Genomic DNA, 21506 nt, shown 5'->3' on the forward strand with positions numbered 1-21506 from the left:
AAACCCATTTTCTAACATAGAGTATGATAAAGAGTAGAATGATCTAAAACTGACATAATTTTATGGCATCCACAACAAATTACAACAGAAAATAACAGAAATTTAATGTCATGCAAGGCCGGTCCTCGCACACGGTAAATACATGTACATTTCAGCAGCAAATGTACATGGAGGTGATCTTACAAAAATGATTGATATTTTTAGCAGCTCATGTCATTAGATGTTTTAATAGTCACTATTCATCATAACCTGCCTCCTGCAATGTCATCATAGATTTGCAATCAATCCTTCCTAAAACCAGGATGGACAATTTGGGATCCTTTCTAAAGCTAAATTCAAGAAAAAACAACTTGATTTAAAAGCATAAATCATCAGTTGAACTAAAAAATAATGCAATACTACATGTACATCAACTGCATTCTCAAAAAAGGCATTGATATTTTCAATTTCATCTTATTTGTGCAAATTATCTGGCAATAAATAACAGCATATCATAGTTTTGCAGCATTCAAAAATTGAAAATTGTCATAATTTTGTCAAAATCAATCAAGAAAGTAAACCACAATAAGCAGACTATCGTCATGATACAGTTGCAAAGCACAAACAAATACATGTAAATAAACTTGATAATCAACATTTGAAAATAAAATATTTGTTCAGATTGCACTCATAGACTATCAAATCCTGTATTATGAATTTATAAGAAATATACAATGATTAATCATAATTAAGATAATATGTACATTGCTGTCCAAAAGTTACATGTTTACATAATAATTTTAATATCAAATATAATACAAGGCTCTCTTCATACGCAAAGCACATAATTTCAATAGTTGGAGAAGACAGCAACTTCAGGAAGACGATTCAAGGCAGAACAGCCACATTGAACAAGTCCAGTAATCCCTGCTTATTACCCACAATGCAACATTTTGATGTGAAGTCTCATAATGTGACAACAAATTCATCGACTATATCACAAAGTTGTCTTGGAAAGGATCAAAATGATTACAGTACAACTTCAAATATTCTAATTGACCAATAAACAGTCAAACCTGTCTTTAGGGGGTGTTGTGAAAAATATTTGCAATTGATTGCAAATTTCAGTTGATAATTTCCAAATGATATATCAATTGTAACTATAGAACTATAGCAAATTTGATCTTTATTTCATGTTGCAAGAAGCAGACGAGGGCCCTGTCTTACAAAGAGTTGCGATTGATCAGATCGATCAATCACAACTATGGACGGCCAGCAACGTCTAAAATGTTTTCTAGATATGACATAAATTACATAAATTCATTGTTTTTTGACAATTTGGTGTGTTCGCCTTTGTTTGCAAAGGACATTTGACCAATTTTATGTAGAAAAAATTATGGTAGGGATGGATTTCCATAGAGTTACGATTGATCCAATCAACCTTAACTATATGGAAATCCATCTATCTCAATTTTATTCAACGGGAAATTTGCACAATGTCCTTTGTAACGAAGAGAAGCATACAGAATTTTCAAGAAAACAATGAATGTATGAATGAACAACATACACCCTGTATGTAGGAAATATTTTGGATTAACATGCATTTTAGATGTTGACATTGCTGGCTTTCCATAGTTGTGATTGATCAGATCAATCACAACTCTTTGTAAGAAGGGGCCCAGCGATCAAGTTCGTATGTAGTTGCAAGTTTCTTTCAACATCCCATTAGTGTCTTCAGTGAAACTTGTCTTTCGTGGTTCCCAATCCTGTCTCCAATTTGAAATGATTGTGTTACAGAACCTGTCTAAAAAGGCCACCTGTCTAGAGTGTCCTTCTTTATTCCTTTAGTGGCCTTAATAGACAGTGTGACTGTATTCCAAAACAATCTTGGCAAGTAATGACAAGATTAGACTTAAAATATACTTATTTAAAGATAAATGCCAGTTGTAGTAATGATCTCAAAATGAGTTTAAACAGAATCCAATGAAATTACCACCAAACTTTGGTGACCAAAGTATTTGTATGTATTGTGCCAAATTGCTCTGGAAGAAAATACGTAAATGCTGAGAAAGGAGCAAAATAAGCACGGAATTCCATCATATGTCGGGTATTTTTCGAAGCAATATTAATACACTGTCCCACATATGCTTTTCTGTGTTAGTGATCATCAGAATTATCGATTTTGAGTTAAGATTTCATGATTTTACAAAGATAAGTATGCATTAATGTACCAGATCTAGATGTATGATAATATTTTGACAATTAACCTTGATTTAAAAGACTCTCACACTTAATAATTGTTTGCTGCAACTAATCTCTTTTACTTTTGATGAGAAATATCAAATTGCCATAACACTTCACTTATTTGTGATTGGTACACTATCAAAAGTTCAAGGATCAAGAATAAGCCATAGTATAAAAGTATACAAGAAGATCCACACTGAGTCAGTGGAAGACAGTCAAACTTAAGATTGTAGTCTGCATGCACAGACCCTTATTGAAACTTTGATCAACTTCACACAAGACTAGCCTACTGTATACAAGTCATTGTGGGCCCAGCAATCAGATACCTAGTTAAGGGTTTTCACAGTTTCAATACACTCCTATAAGGGGGGTTCGCTGGCACTTTTAATTTACATATCATTACCATAATAATATTTATATTTTGATATACATGTACCCTTCTCAATTCAACCAGCTATGTTTCTCGCTCTTCAGTTTCCCACTTGGTTTGAATCAAAATTACATCTGTGTATTACTAAGTACTCTCATACTCCTCTCTTCTGTCCTCGTCTTCCCCCACCCTCTTCCCCTACTCTATTGTATCTCCTTTTCCCATTTTCTCTACACTCTGGTCATCCTTTCCTTAATCTGCCAAGTTACCCAAAGTGTTTGTATTTTTATTTGTAACTAATATATTTATAATGTTTGATTGCTATATCATGTTATCATTTTATTGTTATATTTTGTAAATCCAATGCAATTCAGCCTAATTGGCTGCGATATGTGGATATTCTAATAAAACCTTAAACCTTAAAATGGTAATATACCAATATTCACATATTTTCGTTTTTTTATTAAAAAGGTATACAAAATTTAGACTAATCTACAGAAAAAAAAGAAAGAAGAAAAGTCTATTAGAGGTACTCCACTGAGTCCTTTGAAGAAGATAGCCACCCCTTACCTAAGTGGCAGTATACCAATTTTCACAGATTTGTATAATTTAGTAGATATCAAAATATGTAAGCATCAAAACTAATCTGCAGTATATAAGTACACAAGTATTAGAGCCTCCAACCCCTCCCATGTGTCCTTAGAAAACCGTCACCCTATATTGAAGTAAAGATTGTACTGACAATTTAACTTATTTACAATTGTTTTATCAAAAGGTGCATACGTGTATTACGACTAATCTACGACAAAAAATATATCAGAAATCCCTCACTGTGTAACTAGCAGACACTCATCCTTTTTAAGTTTCTATATCAGCTGCTAATTGTTTCAATATGTATCATTTAATTTCTTAAACTCTCTTAGAAATCACTGTCAGACTGTTCGTTATAAAAATGTCAATCGTAGCTCTGATATTACCAGAACTGCAATTTATAGATTTAAGTACCAGTACAGATACTTTTGTCAATTATAATAAATACTTTCAAAACCAATTGAGAGGAATGTGAATCATAAGTACATTTAATGATGTCTGGTAATCATATATATAATCTTGGTATAAATTATTGACACAAGATTGAATTCCATGTTATCTGCACCATCACAAAAACCTTTAAAAATCACCTGAGACCATGTTATATTTGTGGAATGCAAAGAAGAGAACTGTGAAATGTGACAATAATCTTTTGCCGATAACTATAACCAAATATAGTTATTTTGAAATATGAATAACTCTTAAACCAGACCCTCACTTGGATTTGCAATGCAAATACTTGTGTATTTTAAATTTTACGTGAATCTTGTATATCTGAGTCAAAACTAATTCCTTATGTTGACATGTTATCACCATTTTTTGTTTTGTTCTGTGTATATATATTGTATCTACATGTGTGTGAACCAGTGAAAAAAAGAATTTTCTTTATATGGACAATAAAGTTATTCTTTTCAATTCAATAAAACTGTAAAGTGATATTTTCTGAGGTCTGTGCAGTATTTTGTAGGTTTATTTGTTCAATGCCCAGTTCAACAGTAAACATAAGAAACATACAATGTAAGGAAAATGTTGACATTTTTGCTTTCCATAGTTTTAGCAGAGTTAACCCATGGTCTAAGTTAAACCTGACTTCAGAATACGTGCCAATTGGTATCGACTTCCTGAAATTAGACCAAGGGTAAGTGGGTTAATGGCAATTAGACCAAATGGTTAGTAGACACCTGACTGGCTGTAGACGAATTCGGATTAGACCATGCGAGACGAGGCCTAACGGAAAGTAGACGAAATGGATGTAGATCAAGTGGCAATTTACGGTTGAAATTATGGCCCGATAGAATATATTCCGTGAAATACTGGACAGCTGATTATTCCAAGGAGGTATCACTCTCTATATATATAGGGTTAGGGTAAGAGTGATATCTCCTTGATTATTCAAAATTGTTTGAAATAATGCCATTGAAACACATACACCAAAAAACCCAAACAAACTCATCCGAACAACACCATAACCGAGAAATCATATTACAACTCCACCCTCTACCAAAACACATAATAACCCACACACAGAATACTGTAGTGAGAAATTAGATTGTTGTGTAGATGAAAGAATACCATAATACCTGAAGGAGTAAAAAATTACAGGATATATTAGTGTAGGTAAAAGAACGACACAGTAATGGCTTAAGGCCCCCCCCCCCAAAAAAAAACGAAGACGTTTTGGGGAAAAATTACATGTACTCTATTAGGATGATATAAAAAATGTATGAATACCAATGACTGCCCTTTTAGGCTGAGGACAACGAACGTAGAGGGCAGCAGTTAACACCTCTAAGTTCGCTGGCTGAGGATAAAGAGTGATCACCTTAAATCATGTTCAGTTAATGTTATTTTTTACATTAGTTTTTCTTTTGGTGCAGTTAAATAGCATTTTCTTTTTTGGAAGTATTTATAGCAGCTGTTTAGTAAGTGAACTTTTTTTTAAAAGTGACACGCTTTGCTCTTACCTTCGCTGACCTTCAATACCTGTAAAAAATAACAGAAATTAAGTGATCCCCCAACTATGCAAGAGCAAAAAAAAAAAGATTAATGAAAAGACAGGGTGTATTTTGCATAAACGTTGTCAATTTATTTGTTTAAAACAAAACATACAAGTCCATATACTTTGCCATTACATCTGTGTAAAATAAACAAGTCTTATAGTACAATAAGTGAAAATTTATCAAAAAAACATTATACCATCATAGACCAACTCCAGACAAAGATGTTAACATTCCAACAATTGTTCGTAACAAATCACAATATCTACGCATCTCCTCAGAAGCAGATTTTGCATTATTGACACCTAATAAATATTAAGAGGTGTTTCTGAAAATTTGTTGATATTACATTGTTGGAAGCAATAGCACAATTGTTTGGACTTAACATCTACACTGCAAAACCTTTGGTGCTAACCCCGACACAAGTTTGTGTCCCTTAAGGAGTAAGATGACCACACATTGAGGTGTTAAAATTACACCTTGAGGTTTAAACATATCATCAAAGAATGCAACAGCAACAAGCAAATGTGTTGTAGTAATGACACCCATGGATGTTGAGCTATAACACCAAAAGATTTACACTGGAGTAAAATAGCTGTTGTGCATTCACTATGAACACCGATCAACACTAGTTGTTGCTGTGGTTATCTCCACAATTTTTGCTGTGGTTATTTCCACAATTTTTGCTGTGGTTATCTCCACAATTTTTGCTGTGGTTATCTCCACAGTTTTTGCTGTGGTTATCTCCACAGTTTTTGCTGTGGTTATCTCCACAGTTTTTGCTGTGGTTATCTCCACAGTTTTTGCTGTGGTTATCTCCACAGTTTTTGCTGTGGTTATCTCCACAGTTTTTGCTGTGGTTATCTCCACAGTTTTTGCTGTGGTTATCTCCACAGTTTTTGCTGTGGTCATCTCCACAGTTTTTGCTGTGGTTATCTCCACAGTTTTTGCTGTGGTTATCTCCACAGTTTTTGCTGTGGTTATCTCCACAATTTTTGCTGTGGTTATCTCCACATTTTTTGCTGTGGTCAATGTCTCAGTTTTTGCTGTGGTCAAATTCATAGTTTTTGCTGAGGACAACCTTCACAGATTTTGCTGTGATTCATCGCTATTCCAATATGGAATTATATCACAATAAGATTATTACATACATGATTAACATATAGATATTTCAGGAGAATCTTTAATTGTACTTGTGTTGCAAGAAAATATTTGCAATCAATTACAAATTTCAGTTTCAAATTCACAAGTTAGAGATCAATTTCAACTAAAGTAAATCAATTTATTTTGGTTGATGAAAAAAGCAGACCAGAAATCTATTGCAATTTACAGTAATTAAAAGACAAGTGACTGATTTGAGAAACTAAACTTGACTTCCTATCGATTGCAAGTTTTTTGCAATTCCCATTAGGCTGGTAATCTTAGAGTGAATGGAATTGGAATCCCTGAAACAATCTACAGAGTCTGTGACACAAATCTTAACGATTGATTGTGGAAAAGTTATTCACCATTGATTGCATTGACAATATACAATCAATCACCAAAATCAATCCTAAAATCGATCGCTAAGCTTTGTTGAACAGGACCCCGAGATGCCATTGATAACAGTCACCTTCAGAGGGAATTTACAGAGATATCAGGAGATTTTGCACACAGGAAAAAGAGGTTTGGATAGATCAGGGAGATATATATGGAAAATTGCAGAGAGCTTTTCATGCTAAAATCAAAAATATATTTCAATTTGGGGGGGGGGGGAATTCCTGGTATTGAAAATTGAAAAAAGCTTTCAATGCTAAAAATCCTCTGATTCTTTTTTTTTTTTTTTTTTGGGGGGGGGGGGACCATCTGACAATCAGTAGGATTAAGCACCTGTTAATATGGGGGTACACCTATTGGTGTCACCCGAAAATATCAAAAGGTGAGCATTTTTTTTTTTTGGGGGGGGGGTAGTTCATTCTATTCTTGTTTTTTTTTTTAAATCCTGATTCGATGTATGAACAAAAAATATTAAGACATTTACACCACAGTACCTAACACCAAAGGCTGTGATCTTCTATGTACACTAAATCGGTGTAATACCATTGGAATAACCACCATTGGTATAAAAATGAACACCACGAATATCGGTGTTTACTAAACACCAGTAGTGTAAAAATATCACTGTCTGCTGTGCCATATTAACACTTACAAGTGCTACATTGGTATTTTAACACCATTGCAGTACTACTACTAACACTTGTTGGTGTTGTCTTCTTTTCACTTAATATTTCCTTCCTCTTAACCGCCTAGAGGCAATTTGCGAATTTGCGGTATATATAATTATTATTGTGTTGGATCTAACTATAATAAAAAATCTAAAAACCACTCTTTTTGCAGAGTAAGCATAGTATTATTGCAAGTTTGTAGGTGAAATAAAAGTTTTCATTTACAGTGTAAACATACAGTATATCTCACGAGGGTCATTTAAAAAAAAATGAGGCATTGAACACTATCGGAGATTGGATTTACATACACAGCCTTAGGTAAGGCAAGAACGGTAGTCAATTTACTAGAATAGCTTCCTTGGAGTATTTAATTTGAAAATACATCACACCACATTTATAAACAGTAAAGTCAATCAACATCATCTTAGTAACTACCTAAGCTGCACAATGAATAGCATCACATTACTCCCTAATGAATATTGTAATGAATGCCCTTGATTTTTTTTTGTTAAGTAATTAATTTGCTTTACAATGACTATTCATACAGTTTACATTCATTCATTCATTCAGCCATTCACATATCCCTTCACTCATTCATTCATTGAATTTAATACTGCTATGATTATTGATTAAAACTAAAGTATGTATGTACACTGCAACAGTAAAAAAAAAACCACAGGTGTCCACAGCACTGACAGAGACCTCTATGTATGTCAACATTATGAAGTCAAGAAAAATAAAGTTAACCTATCATACAATATGTGACCTACCAGCCCTAAACCACCAATAGTCGCAAGGTAAGCTTCTCTGTAAATAGCCAAAATAGTAATTTAGTCTCCGAAAACCAAAAATTAAAAAAAATAGCTTATCTGAAAGAGCAATTCTTCTTCTTCATACTGTTAAAATTTGAAGTCGTGAAGTTGAATAAAAGAAAAGATACAAGAGTTTCTTGGACACTACTTTCTTTCGGACTGCTTGGAAGTTTCACTGAGATTACACAGTATGCATGTCTCATGCTTGAGTGAACCCTGAACCTCAAACCTTGTTTTCTCAGTTTTTTTAAAGCACTTGCTGAATTTCCTCTGCATTCAATCAAGCACTTGTAATGGCTATTGTTGGTCAATTCTAACATATCATATTTCACTTTAACGCTTAGAAAGTGAATTATCAAGCTCCATAAAAACCTCAATATTCATTTAGGTCGACGTATTGTTGGTTTTGGGGTGGCAGGTCACATATAAACTAAATTCACTTTCATCAAAGTTGAAACACAAAGGCCCGAATTCACAAAGGTGGTTTTGAAAACTCACGGTTGAGTCCATGGTTTATGCAGATTTCCTGTATAAATTATGCTTAATTTAGCGCGTATCGGGCGCGTGTATAAAACATGTCCAATGCTGATGCGCGCTTTTGTCACAGTGCGCCAAATTGACGCCTGTTACCATGGTTAGATACGCTATTTTATTCATGAGTCCACTGTTTGAAGAGTGGACTCGTGAATAAAAACAGTGGACTCATGAATAAAATAGCGTGGATAACCATGGCAACAGGAGTCAATTTGGCGCACTGTGACATAAACGTGCATCAGCATTGGACCTGTTTTATATACGCGCTAAATTAAGCGTAATTTATACAGGAAATCTGCATAAACCATGGACTCAACTGTGGGTTTTCAAAACCACCTTTGTGAATTCGGTCCAAAGAAATTTCCAAGACTTGAGTCCAGTAAACCAAATTAAAGCTTGTAAGCCCAACAAAACAATTGGCAAACCCATTTTCTAAGATAGAGTATGATAAAGAGTAGAATGATCTAAAACTTACATAATTTTATGGCATCCACAACAAATTACAACACAAAATAACAGAAATTTGATGTCATTCAAGGCAGGTCCTCGCACACGGTAAATACATATACATTTCAGCAGCAAATGTACATGGAGGTGATCTTACAAAAATAATTTATATTTTTAGCAGCTCATGTCATAAGATGTTTTAATAGTCACTATTCATCATAACCTGCCTCCTGCAATGTCATCATAGATTTGCAATAAATCAATCCTTCCTAAAACCAGGATGGACGATTTGGGATCCTTTCTAAAGCTAAATTCAAGAAAAACCAACTTGATTTAAAAGCATAAATCATCAGTTGAACTAAAAAATAATGCAATACTACATGAACATCAACTGCATTCTCAAAAAGGGCATTGATATTTTCAATTTCATCTTATTTGTGCAAATTATCTGGCAATAAATAACAGCATATCATAGTTTTGCAGCATTCAAAAATTGAAAATTGTCATAATTTTGTCAAAATCAATCAAGAAAGTAAACCACAATAAGCAGACTATCGTCATGATACAGTTGCAAAGCACAAACAAATGGGTATACATATAAATAAAACTTGATCATTAACATTTGAAAATAAAATATTTGTTCAGATTGCACTCATAGACTATCAAATCCTGTATTATGATTTCATGAGAAATGTACAATGAAAAATCATTATTAAGATAACGTGTACAGAGAATGTACATTGCTGTCCAATAGTTACATGTTTACATGATAACTTTAATATCAAATATAATACAAGGCTCTCTTCATAGGTAAAGCACATAATTTCAATCAACAGTTGGAGAAGTCAGCAACTTCAGGAAGACGATTAAAGGCATTGAACAAGTCCAGTAATCCCTGCTTATTACCCACAATGCAACATTTTGATGTGTAGTCTCATAATGTATGTGACAACAAATTCATCGACTACACTGTATATCACAAAGTTGTCTTGGAAAGGAACAAAATGATTACAGTACAACTTCAAATATTCTCATTGACCAATAAACAGTCAAACCTATCTTAGGGGGTGTTGTGAAAAATATTTGCAATTGATTGCAAATTTCAGTTGATAATTTCCAAATGATATATCAATTGTAACTATAGAACTATAGCAAATTTGATCTTTATTTCATGGTGCAAGAAGCAGACCAGGGCCCTGTCTCACAAAGAGTTGCGATTGATCAGATCGATCAATCACAACTATGGACGGCCAGCAACGTCTAAAATGTTTTCTAGATATGACATAAATTACATAAATTCATTGTTTTTTTGACAATTTGGTGTGTTCGCCTTTGTTTGCAAAGGACATTTGACCAATTTTATGTAGAAAAAATTATGGTAGGGATGGATTTCCATAGAGTTACGATTGGTCCAATCAACCTTAACTACATGTATATGGAAATCCATCTATCTCAATTTTTTTCTACGGGAAATTTGCACAATGTCCTTTGTAACGAAGAGAAGCATACAGAATTTTGAAGAAAACAATGAATGTATGAATGTTCAACATACACCCTGTATGTAGGAAATGTTTTGAATTAACATGCATTTTAGCTGTTGACATTGCTGGCTTTCCATAGTTGCGATTGATCGGATCAATCGCAGCTCTTTGTAAGACGAGGCCCAGCAATCAAGTAAGTATTTGCAGTTAGTTTGCATGTTTTTTGCAACACCCCATTAGTGTCTTCAGTGAAACTTGTCTTTTGTGGTTCCCAATCCTGTCTCCAATTTGAAATGAATGTGTTTTATACAGAACCTGTCTATAAAGGCCCACCTGTCTAGATTGTCCTTTATTTATTTGGTAGCCTTAATAGACAGTGTGCCTGTATACCAAAACAATCTTGGCAAGTAATAAAAAGATTAGTGTACAACTTAAAATATACTTAAATATAAAGATAAATGCCAGTTGTAGTAATGATCTCAAAATGAGTTCAAACAGAATCCAATGAAATTACTACCAAAGTATTTGTATACATGTATAAATAAAAAATATGTGCAAAGTTGCTCTGGAAGAAAATGCGTAATTGCTGAGAAATGAGCAAAATAAGCACGGAATTCCATCATATGTCAGAGATTTTTTGAAGCAATATTAATACACTGTCCCACACATGCTTTTCTGTGTTAGTGATCATCAGAATTATCGATTTTGAGTTAAGATTTCATGATTTTACAAGATAAGTATACATTAATGTACCAGATCTAGATGTATAATAATATTTTGACAATTAACCTTGATTTAAAAGACTCTCACATTAAATAATTGTTTGCTGCAACTACTGTATTTTACTTTTAATGAGAAAATTTATATCAAATTGCCACAACGCTTCACTTATTTGTGATTGGTACAATATCAAAAGTTTAAGCATCAAGAATAAGCCGTAGTATAAAAGTCTATAAGAAGATCAACACTCGAGTCAGTGGAAGACAGTCAACCTTTCAAGTAAAGATTGTAGTCTGCATGCACAGACCCTTATTGAAACTTTGATCAACTTCACACAAGACTAGCCTACTGTATATAAGTCACTGTGGGCCCAGCAATCAGATACCTAGTGAAGGGTTTTCAAAGCAGACTATAAAGATTAAATGGCAATATACCAATATTCACATATTTTTATTTTTTATTAAAAAGGTATAAAAAATCTAGACTAATCTACAGTAATTCACCCCTTATCTAGGTGGCAGTATACCAATTTTCACAGATTTGTGTAATTTAGTATATATAACAAATGTAAGCATCAAAACTAATCTGCATTATATATGTTCATAAGTATTAGAGCCCCTAATCCCTCCCATGTGTCCTTGGAAACCAGTCACCCTATATTGAAGTAAAGATTGTACTGCCAATTTAACTTATTTACAATAGGAGTGGGCTATACCTGGGTCAAAAATACTTTTTTTGTAATTTCAATATGACAACAGTTTTTTTTAATTCCTTGTAATGTATCTCAACATGAAATGACAACATTTTTTGTCTCGGGTCCGAGAAAAAAGTGTGCCGGGCCAAAATCCAAAATGGCCGCCAAAACCCCCCCAAATCACAGTTTTAGCCACAATTTTTTTATTTGGTGGTCAATTTCTCTGGTTTTGGTGTCTATTCATATGTTTTTCGGGGCAGGCAATTTGTTTTTCCTATAATTAGTACTTTTAAACCATTATTTGTAGAGTTAAAAGGTAATTATACCTAAATTTTCCCATTTTTGTAGCCTTTTTTCAGCCAAAAAGTAGGTTTTATCATCCTGGGGTTCTGGGATATTAGATGGTACGAGGTCAACAATAGCAAGCAGCTTCATATAGCTATATTGCTTTTATTCCTCCACTTTGGGTTTTACGGATATTTGTGAAATATATCTTATTAAATAAAAAAATGTCAATTATCAATTGGGGCTATAAAGTATACATATGTACAATGTACTGTACATACATACTGCACTGCATAAATGAATTGGCCACCATGACAGATAACAAGGCTTGTATAAACTATAGTGTCATAGAAATGAGCTCTCAGGTTTAGAATTAGATGCCTCAGAAATTGAAGATATGTTTTGTCTCAGAAATTGAGGACATGTTTTGTCAAATATGCTAATTCAGGGGGCGGAGAGAGGTAATTTACACTGTAGCTATTCTGGGCCCCGTTGCATAAACATTTACCATTATGTTAACTTTACTTAATGGTAACTTGCATGCAATCCTTTATTCTGATTGGCTGTTGATCAGCGTTACCATGATACTAGTAGTTACCTGACCCCATAAACATAGGCCAGTTAGACACCAGAACCAGGTTTTTAAAAAAGCCTCCAAATGAAGAAGATATGGCTGAATATGTGATGTACGTATATATACATGTATGTGATATTCACATGTAAGTTTAATTTACGTTACTGGTTTCACCATGTACATCAGCTGACAGGGAATCAAATTCACAATCTAATTCTAAACCTTTGAAGCTCATTTCTATGACACTATAGTTTATATACAGGCCTTGTCATATGCCATGGTGGTCAATGCATGGATATATGCAGTGTAGTATGTACAGTGCATTGTACACCGTATAGCCCCTATGGATAAATGACATTTTCTTTTATTTGATAAGATATATGACCACCAAATAAAAAAGTTGTGGCCAAAACTGTGATTTTGGGGGGTTTTGGCGGCCATTTTGGATTTTGGCCCGGCACACTTTTTTCTCGGACCCGAGACAAAAAATATTGTCATTTCATGTTGAGATAAGGTAAAAGGAACACAAAAAACTGTTCCCACAGTAAAACCAAAAATCACTCATTTATAGCCCACTCCTATTTACAATTGTTTTATCAAAAGGTGCATGTATTAAGACGCATCTACGACACAAAAATATACACTGTAAAAAAAATTGAAGTGCTAATTTAGCACTTACAGTGCTTGTATAGTGACTGCACTACAAGCTGATTTTTTAGTTCAAATTTAAACTAGAAAATCAGCACCCGTAGTGCAGTCACTATACAAGCACTGTAAGTGCTAAATTAGCACTTCATTTTTTACAGTGTATCAGAAATCCCTCACTGTGTAACTGGCAGACACTCATACCTTTTAAAGTTTTTTTTCAGTTTCTATATCAGCTGCTAATTGTTTCAATATATGTATCATTTAATTTCTTAAATTCTCTATCACTGTCAGACTGTAACTTATAAAAATATCAATCATAGCTCTGATATTACCAGAACTGCAGTTTATAGTTTTAAGTACCAGTACAGATACTTTTGTCAATTATCATAAATACTTTGAAAACCAATTGAGAGGAATGTGATTCATAAGTACATCTAATGATGATTGGTAATCATAAATAAGAAAAATTCGCATAAGGAGTGTGTCCGACACATCTCGGTATAAATTATGGACACAAGATTGAATCGTCAAAAAATCCATTGGGACCTCAGAAATCTGTTTAAGAGAAATTTGACTTTGGAGAGGAATATATAACACATATGTTGCACAATCTGAGCAAAAACATTGTGAATTTTTGACTTATCAAAGGTCGACTTAATAATATGTAACTTTCTCTGTACATGTGTATCTTCCCATTCCCTTACAATTCAATCTTAGTTTTTCATTTCTCACCAATATCGCTCCATTCCACTATACACCTCTATACTTCAGGACTCACCAACATGATGAACCGTGATGTATTAAGCCCCTTTCACGATATCTGCACCACTACAAAAACCATCAAAGATCATCTTAAACCATGTTATATTTGTGGAATGCGAAGAAGAGAACTGTGAAATTTGACAATAATATTTTGCCGATAACTATAACCAAATATAATTATTTTGAAATATGAATAACTCTTAAACCAGACCTTAACTTGGACTTGCAATTCAAATACTTGTGTATTTTAAATTTTACGTGAATCTTGTATTCCTGAGTCAAAACAAATTCCTAATGTTGACATGTTATCACCATTTTTTGTTTTGTTCTGTGTATATACATTGTACATTGTATCTAAATGTGTGTAAACCAGTGAAAATAGAATTTTCTTTATATGGACAATAAAGTTATTCATTTCAATTCAATAAAACTGTGAAGTGATATTATCTGAGGTCTGTGCAGTATTTTGTAGGTTTGTTTGTTCAAGGTCCAGTTCAACAGATTGCCACCTACGATGCGATCATCACACGGTGATAACTCATAAACAGAAATTATCATTATGATTATTTCATATCATATGAAGCCACAGTCTGATAGTCGTACTCCGAATATCCGATCTCCCACCACCATCAAAAGACTCAAAGTGAAATGGCAGGATCTGGACCATGCTACCATCGAGGAGTTATACACAGTTCCCTTGGAAAGGGTGTCTTCGGCCCGTTTCACAATATCAGCAATGTAGAAACTTTATCTTTGTCAGACCTTGGGAACTTGCTCTCTTTATATATATGCCTCATTGGATCTGTCTGATACAGACCTTGACCTGTTTTCTAAGCACATGGAGCATTCACAAACCATCAACAAGATGATCTATTGGATGTCACTGCATTCCAGGAAGTGACAAGGGTCTGGAGTCATCAGCTCCAGACAGACAGAGAAGGTACGCTAATAGTTTCCTTTAATATGCATTGCTTTGGTCAGTGCCTAAATCTTGTCATTACAGATAACATGACCGAAGTTCAAAGCCAGGGGCGGTATTCTGAAAGCTCAATTAGCGCACAAATTAGCATTTTGGTATTCTGAAAAGTCACTTAAGTGCCCTTTTCCTTATTTGGCAGGGGGGCGTTGTGCGCACTTGCAATAGTACGCGTTATGACCGCGCGAAGACTTAATTGAGTAGTTACGAGACTTTTGGTATTCTGAAGTCTCATAGCACTCAACAGTATTTTCACCGGAAAGAGATAATGGTGCTTCAAGGGCTTTTAAATTGAAATCATCATAAATCTAAATGGCTGTTTTTCTCTTTGACCTCAATGACCATATGGCATATCGGAATCGCTATCATCATGTAGACAGATCATCGCCTGGAGAAATGAATCGTTCTGATTTTCGAAAGAATTATAGGCTGAATTATGAAGAATATCAGTGGTTGGGTGACTACATCCGTAATGACGAAGTATTTGAACGTAGACAGGAAAATGGAAGAGTGCTGTCGGTAGAATTAAAGGTGGCAGCAGCACTGCGTTTTTTCGCTAGTTGCAGTTTTCAGAACGTTGTAGGGGAAGTTGCTGGGATCAGTCAGCCTTCCCAAAGCAGAAAGCTCAATTAGCGGTCAATTAGCATTTTGGTATTCTGAAAAATCACTGAAGTGCCCCTTTCCTTATTTCGCAAGGGTGCACTGCGCGCACTTGCAATGGTAGGCCTACGCGTTATGACCGCGCGAAACTTTTGGTATTCTGAAAAGTCTCATAGAGCTCACTTGGACTTTCCAGTGGGGAAAGACAATGGTGAATGGTCCATTAAGTTTCACCATCTCTTGCTAATTATGGCTTTCATTTCAAATAAATATCAAATCGGTTTTGACTAAATGAAGAAGGAAGAAAGAGAATTAAGGAGAAATGTATAGAAAGGGAATAGAATAAAAGGAAAGAAGGTATAGAAATAAGTAAAATAGGAATAGGGAATATATTTGGTAATATAGAAAATAGAAAAGAGGAAAAAAGGAAACAGAAATTGTGCACATAAGGAAATATTACAATTAATTTTCTATATTTTTATCAGCAATAAACAGTATTTTATATTTTGCACATTATTTTGACAGTTTATTGAGATTGCCAAATCACGGTAGGTGCAGCAATGTTCAGGAATGAATCAAACTTTGTTTCTGACAATAAAAAAACAACAAGAATAAGCCCCTTTAGTATTTCAATGAATATTCTGTCATAGAGTAAAATACCAAAAAAAATGTGAGCATTAATTGTCGTTTTCCCCACCTATACAATCTAAAATGTCATAACTTTTGTATACCCGATTTTGATGAAACTTTCAGCTTTATCATGCCTGTCTGATTAAAAAAAACACTTTTTATTCCAATCAGCATTTTGTTGGAGAAGATTTCCCATATAATAAAATAAAAAGAATGTATGAAAAAAAGCAGGAATTAATGTTATAGAAGAACTCCCCATTCCCAAAGACAGAGGCAAATAAAATCATATTGTAAAAGAAAAAAGAAAGCTACAAATCTATTTGTGAATGAAAAGCAACAGAGTTACAAGAAAAATAACAGAAAATTGGACAAGGCAACTGACTTTAACATAATGAACCGCTAATCTCTGATGCAAAAACTTCTATAGAAGCTCGCAGCGCAGTGTACCGACAGCAGCTGGCCTGGGCGCAGCGCTGCAAGCCAACAAAGACAAGAGACACTGCGCGCAAGTAGAAAATTTTACGTTGTAAGAGCGCATTTGATTGGCAAATTCGGTTCAGTAGGGGAGTGGCCTAAAAAGAGATAATTGAGCGCCAAAAGAGTTTTCAGAATAGGAATTTGGAGGTACATTAGTGCTCAATTAAATGGGGATCTTATGAGAAAAGTTACGAGGAAACTTATAATGAGACTTTTCAGAATACCCCCCAGGTAACTTCTTTTGTAGTGTACGGAGCATGTATAACTTCACAGAATCAGACCCTCATGTTATGCAATTATTGAGTCTATTAGGAAAAGATTAATGACAAGTGAATCACGACACAGAAGAGCTAATCTGAGGCCAGGTGGACCTGCCGTACAGAAGCAACAAACTGCATTGCTGGGAACCTGGCATCTATTCTTCAAGCTCTTTCAAGAGGAAATAGCTGAAAAAGCTAAGGGCAATAAAAAGTTATCAGTTCATGCTCTCTTTGGCTTTGCAGGAGGATTTACAGCTAATTTTCCATGCAGAACGTGCAAGAAGCACCGTGAAGACACCAGAAAAGAGACTGTGGACATGTTGAGACCCAAACAAAACTATGAGGAGGACATTGCCAGAGATAATCTTTAAAAAAAAACTGGAGTAAAGATGAAAATGTTGTCTTAATAGTGTAATGTATTTCTACGTCACAACTAACCGTGCCCCTGATGTTTGCACAACCTTTTTGAGGGAGTTTGCCCGTTTGAATTGAGGTTAACTCTGAGTGAGCTAATGAAAAAAGGCAATTTCAACATTGATTTCTTAAATGCAAGGCTTCTCAGTTTTAACTATGGCTTTCAAGAGAAGCGGAATAAGAATTTAAAAATAAAAGCACCACACACACAAACATGGCCAATTAAAAAGATTAATTTTCTCTTCACTTGGCTCACAGCACGGTCAAATTGGAACAATTGCAGAAAACCATCAACCACAAAACAATGATTCTAACGTTGTTTGTTACTGAACAAGAAAGGGCAAATAAAGCACGTTATAAGATTTGTTGGATCCTAGCAATGAAAATGAAACCTTGTTGAGATGCTGAAATAATAAAGGCATGGATGGTAAAGGCGATGGATGCACTATTTCCAGACAAGAAAAAGGTATGACAATAAGTATCGACCATTAACAGTATTCCTTTCACCAACGACACTGCAGCATCAAGGTGCGAGATAGCAGCTAATGCAGTTATCGAGATGCTAAAGGAGCGTCTGAAGGAAGCTAAGCAACAACTTACAGTTACCGGGCAATGCCTTTCGGCCTACGTCCGGCGCCCAGAGTTGTCACTCGCGTGGTCATCGCAGTGGCCACCCACCTGAGAGGACGAGGTCTAAGATTATTCGTCTATCTCGACGACTGGTTGCTGGTCGCGGACTCAAACTTCTGTCTCACTTATCCCTTCTTTTGCGGGTGACCCAGGAGTTGGGATTCGTAGTTTTGCAGTTGATGACAACTTTTGCGGCCCGGGTCACAGGCTCACCATTTGGAATGCTAGGTGAGGAGGAGAGCCCAGCAGATTAACTATTCAAGAATCGAAAGAGGCAGAGGGCAGTGCATGGATAAGCAAGTAACAGATGGAGGAGGTGAAACAACAACATGGTTTTGTGGATTTCTTAAGAGATGGCCACAGCAGCGGATCGTCCGCCCTCGAAAGCTCACAATGTACCGAGCCAAGTGCACAAAGAAGCAGCGACTGACAAGATATTACAATGGACTCCATAAACCCTCCTGAAATCTGAACTCTTAACAAGCCACATCCGATTTATAACGTCGGCAGATCTGGGTTCAAACCTGGAATTAAATTTTTAATATCACCCGTGTCTCCAAGTCTAACATTAATGCCAACAAGAACAGGCATCGCATTTCTGATATGCATCACTGGAACTTGACCTGTTTTACAAGCACATGGAACATTCACAAACCATCAACAAGATGATCTATCGGACGCCACTTGCAATCCAGGAAGTGACAAGGGTCTGGGGTCATCCGCGCCAGACAGACAGAGAAGGTATGTGAATAGTTTCTTACAGGTACCATGGCATACCAGCCAACATTGGAAGCCCAGAAGCAGAGAAAAGGATTGGAACAAAATGAAAAAAATAGGGACAATGCTAACTTTCCTACACAACCCTACAGAAAAACTTTCACAAAAATATGGACAAGGGGTTATTCTGTGTGAAAATGAAATTCTTTCCCCCAAAATAAAGACTGTTCCTATTAAATAGGGACAATTGGCATGTATGTCATTGAGGTAATGGGGGCAACAATGACCTCTGTCTTCTGTAAATCGTTGTCAACATTAAAGAATGAGTGCAGGATCCAAGGTAAAAGGAATTGTCAATAGTGCAAGACCAGATTGTAAGATACAAGTCCAAGATATTAGACAAAACAAACAAACAAATAAACACAATTAACAAACCATTAGAGGAGGTGAAAAGACAATGCTGCAATGTAAGGTCATTATCAGCAATTCAGTAGAGACGGACGTCTAAAGTGACTCTCGCAGCCACCGACCATTTGTTTTCTTCATATGCCAAGACAATTCTATTAGAGCTGCCAAGTTGTATGTTGCATTTTTAGTATTCTTATCCCCCAAAATCAGTATTTTGACAAAAAATCAGTATTTTTTTCCTGTGAGATAAATATTTTGTATTTTCCCCAAAAAGTGTATTTCATAATAAAATGCTTGGCGCACTCGCCCATCACGGCGCTCAAGCTGCATGCAAGCTAAAATGCGCACTGCTCTTGCAGATGAAAAAAAAACCCATTGAAACTTGTGTATATCTCACCCTGGTTTTTAAAAAAATGATTGAAAAAAAAAACAAGTTACCTGAAATTACATTGATCTAATAACCATATTTGTGTACGTTTTATGAAATAGAGACATACAGAGATGATTTTTCTCAATAAATTACGATTTTGTAAAAAAGAAAAAAAAAAGAAGAAAAAACGTACTGCCGTATTTTGGTTGCAAAAACGTACTAAATACGGAAAAAACGTACTGGTTGGCAGGTCTGCTATTACCACTAAATGCCCGATATGTGTGGTCTGCTGACTGTATAATTTTCATTCTCTTTATCCTGCTTGTTGGAATATTCTGAACCCTAAATTACTAGCTTTTATTCATATTTCAACTTGCCGCATGTTGCATCATACAAATTTGTTAATGAATTTATTTTTGTAATATGAATTTCATGTTGTTTATTTGATAAAGCTGGACCCCTCGGCAGAACAGTTGTGCTGTAATGGCTCAGCTGAGTAGGGCGATCCATCCAATGTTATTTTATCATGTATTATATTATGTTGTAATTTTATATGCATTGTTTTTATATTGGTAAATAAAATAAAATCATGCCTCGTAAGCTCTGGCCAAGACCTCACACCCACAGCATGGTAACTGAATCAGCTGGTCCCCAAACGTTGGCCCAATTCCAACCAGCTACGGGGATTCCAGCCAACGCCCGTACCAAGAGCTTTCACTATCTGCCTTTAGGTGCCTTTTTACATGTATGTTAAGTAAATGAATATATATTTTGTTACACATATGTCACGTAATGTAATAACCTATGTTTCTCCCAAGGGGAGCCCAATTTTCTGCAAGCTCTGCTTTTTATTTAGGCTCCCCATTTTTTTTAAATTTATTCTTTTAACATATTGTAGTGTACCTTTGATGTATGTTAAATACTTAATGCAATCTTGAAGCACTATGCTTAAGAATTTACATGTATTTGTTATGTATCCATATATATTATCAAATGATTTCAGTTAATGAATTAAATTTTAAATGAGCATTTTAATAAATTTGTAATGTCAATTAGGCTGACTTTATTTTATATATAAGGGTGGTTATCTCGACAAACCTTGATAGGTTTTTATGACCACCTAATTCCAATATTGTATCTTTTTATTGTCATTTGTATCTGTTTAATACTTGTTTTACATGTACCTTACTTTCTTGCCTTATTATTGTACATTGTATTTGTTATTACTGTATTCTATACTCTGTATTGATTTTTAATTGGAATTGAATTGTTGTAAAAGTGGATCAAATTCAAATAAATTCAATCATGGGCAGGCAACATCACAGGGCTGGAACTAAGGCTACACAATGTAAGAGGAGGAGGATATAGGCAAAATCGTAGAACCTTGAAGAGCAGGAGAAGAACAGGAAAAGACGTCCATTTTAGAAGGACCTGCAGCAATCATCGGAGGAAGTGACGTGAATAGAAAGGAAATGGACTGTATTCAAGATTAATGGATTGGTCGAGGTTCACATAGGGGCAATTCCAGCGTAACGGACATGACATTCAGACAAATTTTTGTAATTCAAAGGTTTATACAGTAGAATTAGCAGTCTTTTGATAATTGCTACTGAGCTTATCAGACACATTTAAGTATCAGTTACATACACATGAAATTTCAAATCGTTTTGTTGAACAGTTGC

The sequence above is a fragment of the Lytechinus pictus genome, chromosome 13 (assembly GCF_037042905.1).
Source record: "Lytechinus pictus isolate F3 Inbred chromosome 13, Lp3.0, whole genome shotgun sequence".
Lineage (NCBI taxonomy): Eukaryota > Metazoa > Echinodermata > Echinoidea > Temnopleuroida > Toxopneustidae > Lytechinus > Lytechinus pictus.